The following is a 12,628-nucleotide window of genomic DNA, read 5'->3' on the forward strand; positions in this document are numbered from 1 at the left end:
GTTTGAAATAGGGTTAAGATTAGGCTTGTGGTTAGGGTTACGGATAGGGTTAGGGGTGTGTTGGGGTTACAGTTGTGGTTAGGGTTGGGATTAGGGTTACGGTTGGGATTAGGGTTAGGATTAGGGTTGGAATTAGGGTTACGGGTCTGTTGCGGTTAGGGTTGTGGTTAGGGGTGTGTTGGGGTTAGGGTTGTGATTAGGGTTATGGCTACAGTTGGGATTAGGATTAGGGGTGTGTTGGGGTTAGTGTTGAAGTTAGAATTGAGGGGTTTCCACTGTTTAGGCACATCAGGGGTCTCCAAACGCAACATGGCGCCACCATTGATTCCAGCCAATCTTGCGTTCAAAAAGTCAAATGGTGCTCCCGCCCTTCCAAGCCCCGACGTGCGCCCAAACAGTGGTTTACCCCCACATTTGGGGTACCAGCGTACTCAGGACAAACTGGGCAACAACTGTTGGGGTCCAATTTCTCCTGTTACCCTTGCAAAAATAAAAAATTACTTGCTAAAACATAATTTTTGAGGAAAGAACAATTATTTTTTATTTTCACGGCTCTGCGTTATAAACTTCTGTGAAGCACTTGGGGGTTGAAAGTGCTCACCACACATCTAGATAAGTTCCTTCGGGGGTCTAGTTTCCAAAATGGGGTCACTTGTGGGGTGTTTCTACTGTTTAGGCACATCAGGGGCTCTGCAAATGCAATGTGACGCCCGCAGACCATTCCATCAAAGTCTGCATTTCAAATGTCACTACTTCCCTTCCGAGCCCCGGCATGTGCCCAAACAGTGGTTTACCCCCACATATGGGGTATCAGCGTACTCAGGAGAAACTGGACAACAACTTTTGGGGTCCAATTTCTCCTGTTACTCTTGCAAAAATAAAAAATTCTGGGCTAAAAAAATATTTTTGAGGAAAGGAAACACATTTATTATTTTCACGGCTCTGCATTATAAACTTCTGTGAAGCACTTGGGGGTTCAAAGTGCTCACCACACATCTAGATAAGTTCCCTTGGGGGTCTAGTTTCCAAAATGGAGTCACTTGTGGGGAGTTCCTACTGTTTAGGCACATCAGGGGCTCTGCAAACGCAACATGATGCCCGCAGAGCATTCCATCAAAGTCTGCATTTCAAAACGTCACTACTTCCCTTCCGAACCCCGACGTGTGCCAAAACAGTGGTTTACCCCCACATATGGGGTATCAGCGTACTCAGGAGAAACTGGACAACAACTTTTGGGGTCCAATTTCTCCTGTTACTCTTGCAAAAATAAAAAAATTCTGGGCTAAAAAAATATTTTTGAGGAAAGGAAACACATTTTTTATTTTCACGGCTCTGCGTTATAAACTTCTGTGAAGCACTTGGGGGTTCAAAGTGCTCACCACACATCTAGATTAGTTCCTTGGGAGGTCTAGTTTCCAAAATGGGGTCACTTGTGCGGGAGCTCCAATGTTTAGGCACACAGGGGCTCTCCAAACGCGACATGGTGTCCGCTAATGATTGGAGCTAATTTTCCATTCAAAAAGCCAAATGGCGTGCCTTCCCTTCCGAGCCCTGCCGTGCGCCCAAACAGTGGTTTACCCCCACATATGGGGTATCATCGTACTCAGGACAAACTGGACAACAACATTTGGGATCCAATTTCTCCTATTACCCTTGGGAAAATAAAAAATTCTGGGCTAAAAATCATTTTTGAGGAAAGAAAAATTATTTTTTTATTTTCACGGCTCTGCGTTATAAACTTCTGTGAAGCACCTGGAGGTTATAAGTGCTCACTATGCATCTAGATAAGTTCCTTGGGGGGTCTAGTTTCCAAAATGGGGTCACTTGTAGGGGAGCTCCAATGTTTAGGCACACAGGGGCTCTCCAAACGCGACATGGTGTCCGCTAACGATTGGAGCTAATTTTCCATTCAAAAAGTCAAATGGCACGCCTCCCTTTCCGAGCCTTGCCGTGCACCCAAACAGTGGTTTACCCCCACATATGAGGTATCGGCATACTCAGGAGAAATTGCCCAACAAATTTTAGGATCCATTTTATCCTGTTGCCCATGTGAAAATGAAAGAATTGAGGCTAAAAGAAATTTTGTGTGAAAAAAAAGTACTTTTTCATTTTTGCGGATCAATTTGTGAAGCACCTGGGGGTTTAAAGTGCTCACTATGCCTCTAGATGAGTTCCTTGGGGGGTCTAGTTTCCAAAATGGGGTCACTTGTGGAGGAGCTCCAATGTTTAGGCACACAGGGGCTTTCCAAACGCGACATGGTGTCCGCTAACGATGGAGATAATTTTTCATTCAAAAAGTCAAATGGCGCTCCTTCCCTTCCGAGCCTTACCATGTGCCCAAACAGTGGTTTACCCCCACATGTGAGGTATTGGTGTACTCAGGAGAAATTGCCCAACAAAATTTAGGATCCATTTTATCCTGTTGCCCATGTGAAAATGAAAAAATTGAGGCTAAAATAATTTTTTTGTGAAAAAAAAGTACTTTTTCATTTTTACGGATCAATTTGTGAAGCACCTGGGGGTTTAAAGTGCTCACTATGCTTCTAGATAAGTTCCTTGGGGGGTCTAGTTTCTAAAATGGGGTCACTTGTGGGGGAGCTCCAATGTTTAGGCACACGGGGGCTCTCCAAACGTGACATGGTGTGGGCTAAAGATTGGAGCCAATTTTTCATTCAAAAAGTCAAATGGCGCTCCTTCCCTTCCGAGCCCTGCCGTGCGCCCAAACAGTGGTTTACCCCCACATATGAGGTATCAGCGTACTCAGGACAAATTGGACAACAACGTCCGTGGTCCAGTTTCTCCTTTTACCGCTGGGAAAATAAAAAAATTGTTGCTAAAAGATCATTTTTGTGACTAAAAAGTTAAATGTTCATTTTTTACTTCCATGTTGCTTCTGCTGCTGTGAAACACCTGAAGGGTTAATAAACTTCTTGAATGTGGTTTTGAGCACCTTGAGGGGTGCAGTTTTTAGAATGGTGTCACTTTTGGGTATTTTCAGCCATATAGAACCCTCAAAATGACTTCAAATGTGAGGTGGTCCCTAAAAAAAATGGTTTTGTAAATTTTGTTGTAAAAATAAGAAATCACTGGTCAAATTTTAACCCTTATAACTTCCTAGCAAAAAAAAAAAATGTTTCCAAAATTGTGCTGATGTAAAGTAGACATGTGGGAAACATTATTTATTAACTATTTTGTGTCACATAACTCTCTGGTTTAACAGAATAAAAATTCAAAATGTGAAAATTGCGAAATTTTCAAATTTTTTGCCAAATTTCCGTTTTTTTCACAAATAAACTCAGAAATTATCAACCTAAATTTACCACTAACATGAAGCCCAATATGTCACGAAAAAACAATCTCAGAATCGCTAGGATCCGTTGAAGCGTTCCTGAGTTATTACCTCATAAAGGGACACTGGTCAGAATTTCAAAAAACGGCAAGGTCATTAAGGCCAAAATAGGCTGGGTCATGAAGGGGTTAAGAAGAAACCCTGGTCAGATTTAACAAACTTTTTGTAGCAGTCATTTTTGGAACTTGGTAGCAACACAGTTAAATTAACTTTTAACTATGTACAGTCATTTTCAGATTCTTCTTTTAGTTTCTCTTATGCTGGGATCGGGCCTACCAGTGACTCGTCGGCCTGCAGCGTGGCACAATCAGGGGCCACGGTAAGATCAGTCACTGGAGTGGGGTCAGTAGCTGTGGCACGAGCAGTCGCTGGAGTGGGGTCAGTCACCGGGGCAGAGTCGTTCCTCATACCTGCTTCAGATGCAGTCCCTCCGGTGCCGGTCTGCTCCACCTCCGTTGGGGTCTGAAACGCTGGTTGCAGGGCCTTGTGCTGCGGCGTTGTCATCTCCATTTGCAGAATCTCGCTTTCCGGCAGGGCTTGCTTTCTGGCTTCGGAGCGCTGGAACTTCTTTCTTGCTCCGGACCAGATGAGGCTGCCGACGGACGTCTGGTGAGGCTCCCAATGAAGGTCTTCTTCCACCCGGCCACAGCTTCCAGCTCCTGGCGGACGAGCTGACAGGTGCGTTCTTCCTCTTCTTTCCACAGGAGGTCAAGATTCATCATCGGTGAAGGGTGCAGTTCTTGCAGGCCCTGGCTGGGAGAGTCCTCGTGCTCCATCCTATGCTCCGGGGTCCGCTCACCTCCCTCCGCCATGTTGCTTTTTGGCACCTCCTCCTTCCTCACATCACAGTGCTGTGCAGCTGGACCCACCCACGATGGCACGCCCTTCTTCTCCAGCACTCCTCGCAGTGCTGTAATGGCGGCGGTTTTGGCGGCAATTTGGGCGGTCTTTTGTGATACACTGTCTCACAATAAAATATGGTTCATGCACAGTTCTGGCACAGTCTCTAGGCGCACATGATCCAATTTACGGGGTTTAGTAGATCCTGTTCGTGATGCCAAAATGGAGCGCCCCATCAGGGCAGCGGGGTACTCGGTACCTGATCCTGCAGTTCACAGGGGGATGTCATGGTGGCTGACCCGGTCCGTGGCCCTGGGACGTCCGTGTAAAAGGGGAAAGGTCTTTAAGGGGAATGTTCGTGACGCTACCTGTGGTATTCGGTCAGGGTGACCGACGTTGCTTTAAGGGGTCCGTTGGGGTGATGTTATGGCAGCTAGATGGTATACCTTCTCACAGGTGAAGTATGTCCCCAGGGCTACCCAGTGTGTAGATGGTAGGATGGTGAGATGCGTAGTGAAGAACGAGGACACAAGGTTGCAGTCTCTTTACCTTTACTGAAGACTTCAGCATCCACAGTCCAGGGCACCAGATCACAGGGCAGGCAGAGTCCAGTCGGTTTGGAGGCAAGTCAGAGTCACCCTTGTCCAGGTGGAAATCAGTAGCCTTCCCTTGCGCTGCGGTGGTGTAATTCCTTACTGCCTATGGCTTCACATAAGGGTTTCACAGATGTGGTGTTCCGTTCTCTCTGTCCCCATATAGGATGGGACAATACCCGTATGACTGGTGACTTGAGCCTGTTTATAGGGTCTCTTAGATAACCCGGCTCTGTAGATGTCACTGTGCCTCCTGGGTGTAGGTGCGGACAGGTAACCTGCAATTAGCTGTCCTGCCGGTCTCTGAAATAAGGCGCAGAGGTCCTTACTCCCTCGGTGTTCCAGCTACCGGGATTTTGCACCTCAGAAGGAGACAGCTTGAGCAGGGCTGGTCACCTTCTGGTATCCTCTCCTTTGCTTTGACTTCCTTCACGCTTGCTGCAATACAGTTCTGCCTTTCAATGTCTCTTTCTGGGAGCTGCAGCTCTGAGAGCATGCACAGCTCCTTTAATCTTCCATCCTCCTCAGACTCTGGTCTGGAACGTTCTCCTTTCCCTACAGACTACCAGTTATATATGACCTAATAAATTGGAGCAGAAGCTCCCCCTGGTGGTCTGGAGTGTGAAATGTGTTACATGTTTGTGATACCTGGATACAGTTATCCTTCTTTGCCTCCAAACGTACCATCACTCTCCCTGAGAGGAAAGCAATACCACTGCGATGACTAGGACCCTGGGGCGCCGCACTTGTCCAGTTGTAATAGAGTGCAGGGTTGAGTATGTCACCATGGAACAGACAGACCAACTGTTGATTACCAGGAATAAGATTCTCCTCGCAGGGAGAAAACAGTAGGATATAAACTAATAATATAACCGTGCAAATATATGGAAAGTAGTATAAGTTCCCAGACAGTCAAACAGTGTAACAGTATTAAACGGAATTTCTTGAGAAAACTCTTATCAGTCTGATGAGGACTTGCTTGTAGGGTTGCCTTCTCCAACGTAGGCACCAAGAAACAGCAGCACTTGTCGTCCCTCTGTTATCCGTGGGCTGTGTAGTCTTTGGGAAACCGCAACCTAGGGTTTAAGGGGTTACTGTGATGGACAGAAGGGATGCTAGGCAAACGGGGTCCCCTCTGCTCTGAGTCTTTTACTTTAACAGCACAGCCTATCCCGGGAGAATGATGCTCAGTCTATTATTGAGTCTCTCAACAGGAATCAAGGACTCTGCACATACCGTGAGTACTGGGGGCCACTGTCTCTGCACAGACCACTGTCTCTGCATGGACCACTGTCTCTGCATGGACCACTGTCTCTGCACGGACCACTGTCTCTGCATGGGTGACTGTCTCTGCACGGGTCACTGTCTTTGCACGGGCGTCGGGGCGCACCTCTCCAGTCACAGCAGAGTCCGCTTTCATGTACTCACAAGATGCAGTCTTTCTGCACAATCTCCCTGTATTCGTCCTCCGACCTGGAGCTCTCTCTCCCCTCTCCGGAGCGCAGCTGCGTGCTGTGACCGCTGTACACGCTGCTCTCCCCGCTGCTCTCTCCGCTGCACACACTGCTCGCACACTCGAGCGCGCGCCTTTTTTCTCTCAGCCCGGCTTCCTTCCAGTCCCGGTCTCTAAGTCTGCCCCCAGGGAAACCTGCTGCACAGCCACATGATTCCAAGCATGGAGCAGAGAAGGTAACCCCCTTACACAATTATGAAGCAACACTGATTGTGAATCAATTTGTCCTTCTATTGTATAAATGGAACAGACAACAGGTAGAAATGATAGGCAATTAGCAAGACAAGCCCTATAAAGGAGTGGTTCTGCAGGTCAGATCATTTCTCTGTTCTCTTCCTTTTTGGCTGTTTTGGCCACTTTTGCATTTTGTTACTGCTCTTATCCCTAGAGGTACAGTAGCATGAGGCAGTGTCTACTGTACAACCTACAGAAGTTGCTCAGGTAGTGCAGCTCATCCAGGATGGCACGTCAATGTGAGCTGTGGCAAGAAGGTTTGCTGTGTCTGTCACCACAGTGTACAGAGCATGGAGCAGATACTAGGAGACAGGCCAGTACATCAGGAGATTTGGAGGGGGCCGTAGGAGGGCAACAACCCAGCAGCAGGACTACTACCTCCTCCTTTGTGCAAGGAGGATAAGTGCCAGAGCCCTGCAAAATGACTTCCAGCCCACTAACATCCATGTGTCTGCTCAAACTGTCAGAAACAGACTTTATAAGGGTGGTATTTTCCAGAGAACACCAAGATTGGCAGATTTGACATTGGCGCCCTGTGCTCTTCATGGATGAGAGCAAGTTCACACTGAGCACATGTGACAAACATGACAGAGTCTGGAGCCACCATGGAGAATGTTCTGCTGCCTTCAACATCCTCCAGCATGACCTGTTTGGCAGTGGGTCAGTAATTGTGCTGGGAGGTAATGCTTCAAAGGGCCGCACAGCCCGCTATGTGCTAGCCATTAGTACCCTGACTGTCATTAGGAACCAGGATGAGATCCTCAGACCCATTGTGAGAACACATGCAAGTGCAATGGGCCCTTAGTTCCTTCTGATGCATGAAATGCTAGGCCTCATGTGGCTGAACTGTGTCAGCAGTTCCTGCATGATGAAGGCATTGATGCCATGGACTGACCTGCCCGTTCCCTAGACATAAATCCAATTGAGCACATCTGGGACATCATGCCTCTTTCCATCCACCTACGCCATATTGCACCACAGACTGTCCAGGAGTTGACTGATGCTTTAATCCAGGTCTGGGAGGAGATCCCTCAGGAAAGCATCCACTGCCTCATCAGGAGTATGCCCAGGCATTGTAGGGAGATCATACAGGCACATGAGGCCACACACACTACTGAGCATCATTTCCTTTTCTTGAGTAGAGATGAGTGATTATCTTCGGCTCCCTCCTTATTCGGCAAGCTATAGCGCTTACCGAACAAGCTGCAGCGGGAACCTGGATACCTGGATCGCTCCTGCTGATCAGCTGTTCAGCTCCGCAGCTGCATATGTCACGGCTGTGTGACAGTCACAACACGTAGATGGAGAGCCTGTTTGTTAGGGTTTCCATGCATGTGTTGTGACTGTCACACAGCCGCGACACATGCAGCTGTGGCGCTGAACAGTTGATCAGCAAGAGTACTCCAGGTATCCGGGTTCCCGATGCAGCTTGTTCGGTAAGCGCTATAGCTTGCCGAATAAGGAGGGAGCCGAAGATATTTGCTCATCTCTAGTCTTGAGGCATTTCCACTGAAGTTGGATCAGCCTGATTTTCCACGTTGATTTTCAGTATCATTCTAAATCCAGACCTCCATGGGATATTAATTTTTATTACATTGATAACTTTTATGCTTTCTTATTCTCGACACATTCCACTATGTAATGAATTAAGATTTGCAAGTGGAATATTTAATTCAGTGATATCTAGGATGTGGGATTTTAGTGTTCCCTTTATTTTTGAGCAGTGTATTTGTGTTCAGGGAACCCAATTGTTTCTGTAGCTGCAAACACAATGTTTTTCAATGGTGGCAAAACATAGAAATGCAATATCACCAGGAAATATGAATATATCATAATCATGTTTTGTGTGGCTAAGATGATAAAACTGCTTGGAAACATGGCGCTCATATTATTAGGAGAAGGTTCCTGTGGGAAAATGACAAAGTATAATTAAGCCTTAAACTGTGTCTTTCTTTGCATGATAAGTCATCCTCTTCTAATGTCAGTGGGCTGAGTGATCTGGATAAGACCCTATATAATACCTCATCAATAGAAACTCATGGTTAAATCCAGGAGAGTCAACGTGAATTGTAGATTTACCCAAAGTTCTGCAGTGATCTCTGCCAGAAGCTGTCACAGATCGAAATCCATAAGACGTTTCTCCATTTTATTCCTTTTGTTTTATACGGTTTTGGTTTTTATGTGTGTCTTTCTGTTATTTCATCCTTCTGTAGTCTTTAAAGCACTGTACTTCTTTTTGTAAATTCTTTCTAAAACGTAATACATTTCTTTCCGCTCTAAACGTACCCACAATCTTGAAGAGGGAAAGTATATCCTGGTTGTGTTACCCTGTGCATACCCTGTACATTCACAAGGTTTCAAGTTTCTCACAATCTTTTCCTGCTATTACATCTATCACACTTGCTTCCATATCACTCCTAAGATACAAACATAGTCCTCTTCCTTTCCTATTTGCTCTGTCTTTCTGAAAGAGTATAAAACCAGAAATATTCCTACTTGCCCTGTCTTTCCGAAAGGGTGTAAAACCTGGAAGCCCAATCATGTCTCAGCAACACCAACTACATAAAAATGCTGAGTAGATGGTGCCTGATGCAAAATGTAAAACTGTTCTGTGGTCAGATGAATCAAAATGCCAGTTTGCCCATACACCTCTGATAGTTGTGTGTAACCACATCTGTGCAAGCAAGTTACCAGTTTGCTATTCCTGCCTGTAACCGCACTCTGGCAGCAAGATACCTGTTGCCTACCCTGCACGTGTTGGATTTTCCTTTTCTGCACTTTTGGCTCAGCTGCATCGAGTGCTTCCAGCTCTGCTTGCTCATCTGTCGCCCTGAACAACAATAAAAATATTTCCCGTTTTGTAGTAATCCAATGTGGCCACGCTGAGAAATCAAACTGTGAAGCCACATGCAAATTAGCCTGGAATTGTATTGGGTTGTGTTGATGTGGCATTGAAGTGCATTGGGGGCGTATTGAGACACTCCGACATGAACACGACCACAGTGGGCTTCGAGGCTACTTTGCATGTGATTTCAAAGCTTGATTTATCAGCGCTGGCACATCTGATTACTACAAGGCAGGTTCCATTTTTATTTTTGTACTATGATCTGTTCTGTCATACCACTAGTTTTAGTAGTAAAATCATCTTGACATGTCCCCTTTAAGCTGATCACTGGATGTCAAGTGTTCAGGTATTCAATTCCTTGGCAGCACCATCAAAAAAGAAATAGAGAATCACAGGGCTGATGAATTCAATGGATGGTCCACTGTAATGCATAGACATGTGTACCAAGTCTTACAGAGAAAGAAAGGCTCGTGCAAATAGACAGGAAAGTCAAATTTCGGACATGAACTCTATTTCTGAAGGGGCATCGGTGTGGAGTCAAAGGTCACGGACTTCCAATACCATGTGGACACATGATGTTGATAGTTATGGGAAAGATTTAATATGGATTTTCCCCTTTAAAAAGTATAAGCGCTGTCAATATATGAATTAAGGATTAGTCTGACTCTGAGGAATAATAGCAATAGAGACTTTTTCAATAGAAAAACATTTGTCCTGGGGCAAATGTAGAAAAACTGGGGATTTCCCTGATCATTAAAAAGTCTGAATTTCCCCAATAGCTGGAGGATAATGCTGATTGTAGATAGGCAGTCTGTCTGCAATTTGCTATTTTACTTTGAAGGCAAAGTAGATATTCCTTAAGATTAAATCTGTATTACCCTCTTCATTACAATAGGTATGACATGCAAAGGCAATTATTAGGGCATGCATCAGGCAGACCCGTACTAGCATTTACACCGACTGGCCCGCGGGAGCCTTTTTATTTCTAGGTCTACCATCTAATTCCTCTTACCCAGGTCCAGTGGTGGGATTACATTTCTGGAATCTGAGATATCTATAATCCCCATCCCTGGTGGTGGCAGCTATCAATCACAATCACCACACCCACCCTTGTAAAAAAAAAAGGATTCATAGAGATTGATTTACGGAGTCTTCTTAGCTCTAGATATGACCCCTAAAACCCGCCAATCCCATTGATGAGGATTAACAGCTTCAATTTGAGATTTCAACAATCCCAGTCATGTCATGGTGATGGCAGCTGTCAATCACAGTCATCACACCCAACCCGGAAAAAAAGATTAATAGAGAATGACCAATGGGGTCTTTTTTATCTCCTGGTCTGTCCTCTAATAACTGCCTATCCCACTGATCAGGTTATGCATCTTGTTTCATTCTACGTATGTCATTTCCCTCTCCACTCACAGTCATTATTTGTGGGGGGCTGTCTATCCTTTGGGGATTTTCTCTGAGGCAAGATAGCTTTCCTGTTTCTACCTTTAGGGGTAGTTAGCTCTTAGACTGTGACGAGGTGTCTAGGGAGAGACAGGAACATCCCACGGCTACTTCTAGTGTTAAGATCAGGAACTGCGGTCAGTATAGTTACCACCTGCTCAGAGCTAGTCGCATGTCGCTCCTAAATCACCAGTCCATAACAGTACAACTGGCCAAAGATGAGTTGAATGCATCTCAAAAGAAGGAAAAGAAAAAGAGTTCTGAGCCATTTTTTTTTCTTTAGTCTGTTTTGTCTTTTTCCTTCCTCTTAATCTCTGGGTGGTTCAGGATTTGGGCGCGGGCATGGATGTTCAGGGTTTGTTTTCTCGTGTGGATCAGCTTGCTGCAAGAGTACAGACTATCCAAGATGATGTTGTTCAGACTCCAGCTTTAGAGCCTAGAATTCCTACTCCCGATTTGTTTTATGGGGATAGATCCAAGTTTTTGAACTTTAAAAATAACTGCAATTGTTTTTTGCTCTGAAACCCCGTTCCTCAGGTGAATCCATTCAGCAAGTTAAAATAGTTATTTCTCTGCTGCGTGGTGACCCTCAGGACTGGGCATTCTCCCTTGAGTCAGGGGATCCGGCATTGCTTAATGTAGATGCATTTTTTCAATCGCTCGGATTATTGTATGACGAACCTAACTCTGTGGATCATGCGGAAAAAACCTTGTTGGCCCTGTGTCAGGGTCAGGAAGCGGCAGAATTGTACTGCCAGAAATTTAGAAAATGGTCTGTGCTCACTAAATGGAATGAGGACGCTCAGGCAGCAATTTTCAGAAAGGGTCTTTCTGAAGCCCTTAAAGATGTTATGGTGGGATTCCCCACGCCTGTTGCTTTGAGCGAATCTATGTCTCTGGCCATTCAGATTGATCGGCACCTGCGCGAGCGCAAAGTGGTGCACCATATGGCAGTGTCCTCTGAACAGAGTCCTGGACCTATGCAATGTGATAGGATTTTGACTAGAGCGGAACAGCGGGAATACAGACGTCAGAATGGGCTGTGTTTTTACTGTGGTGATTCTGCTCATGCTATTTCTGATTGCCCTAAGCGTATTAAGAGGGTCGCTAGATCTGTTACCATCAGTACTGTACAGCCTAAATTTCTCCTGCCTGTGACCCTGATTTGCTCATTGTCATCCTTTTCTGTCATGGCATTTGTGGATTCAGGCGCTTCCCTGAACTTAATGGACTTGGAATTCGCCAGGCACTGTGGTTTTTCTTTGCAGCCTTTGCAGAGCCCTATTCCTTTGAGGGGTATTGATGCTACACCGTTGGCCAAGAATAAACCTCAGTATTGGACTCAGCTGACTATGTGCATGGCTCCAGCACATCAGGAAGATTGCCGTTTTCTGGTGTTGCATAATTTACATGATGTTGTTGTACTGGGTTTTCCATGGTTACAAGTACACAATCCAGTGCTGGATTGGAAATCTATGTCTGTGACTAGTTGGGGTTGTCAAGGGGTACATAGTGACGTTCCTTTGATGTCAATTTCCTCTTCCCCCTCTTCTGATGTTCCTGAATTTTTGTCAGATTTCCAGGATGTATTTGATGAGCCCAAGTCCAGTTCCCTTCCTCCACATAGGGACTGTGATTGTGCTATTGACTTGATTCCTGGCTGTAAGTTCCCTAAGGGCCGACTTTTCAATCTGTCTGTGCCAGAGCATGCCGCCATGCGGAGTTATGTCAAGGAGTCTTTGGAGAAAGGGCATATTCGGCCGTCTTCGTCACCATTGGGAGCAGGATTCTTTTTTGTTGCC

Source organism: Ranitomeya variabilis, chromosome 5, assembly GCF_051348905.1.
Source record: "Ranitomeya variabilis isolate aRanVar5 chromosome 5, aRanVar5.hap1, whole genome shotgun sequence".
Lineage (NCBI taxonomy): Eukaryota > Metazoa > Chordata > Amphibia > Anura > Dendrobatidae > Ranitomeya > Ranitomeya variabilis.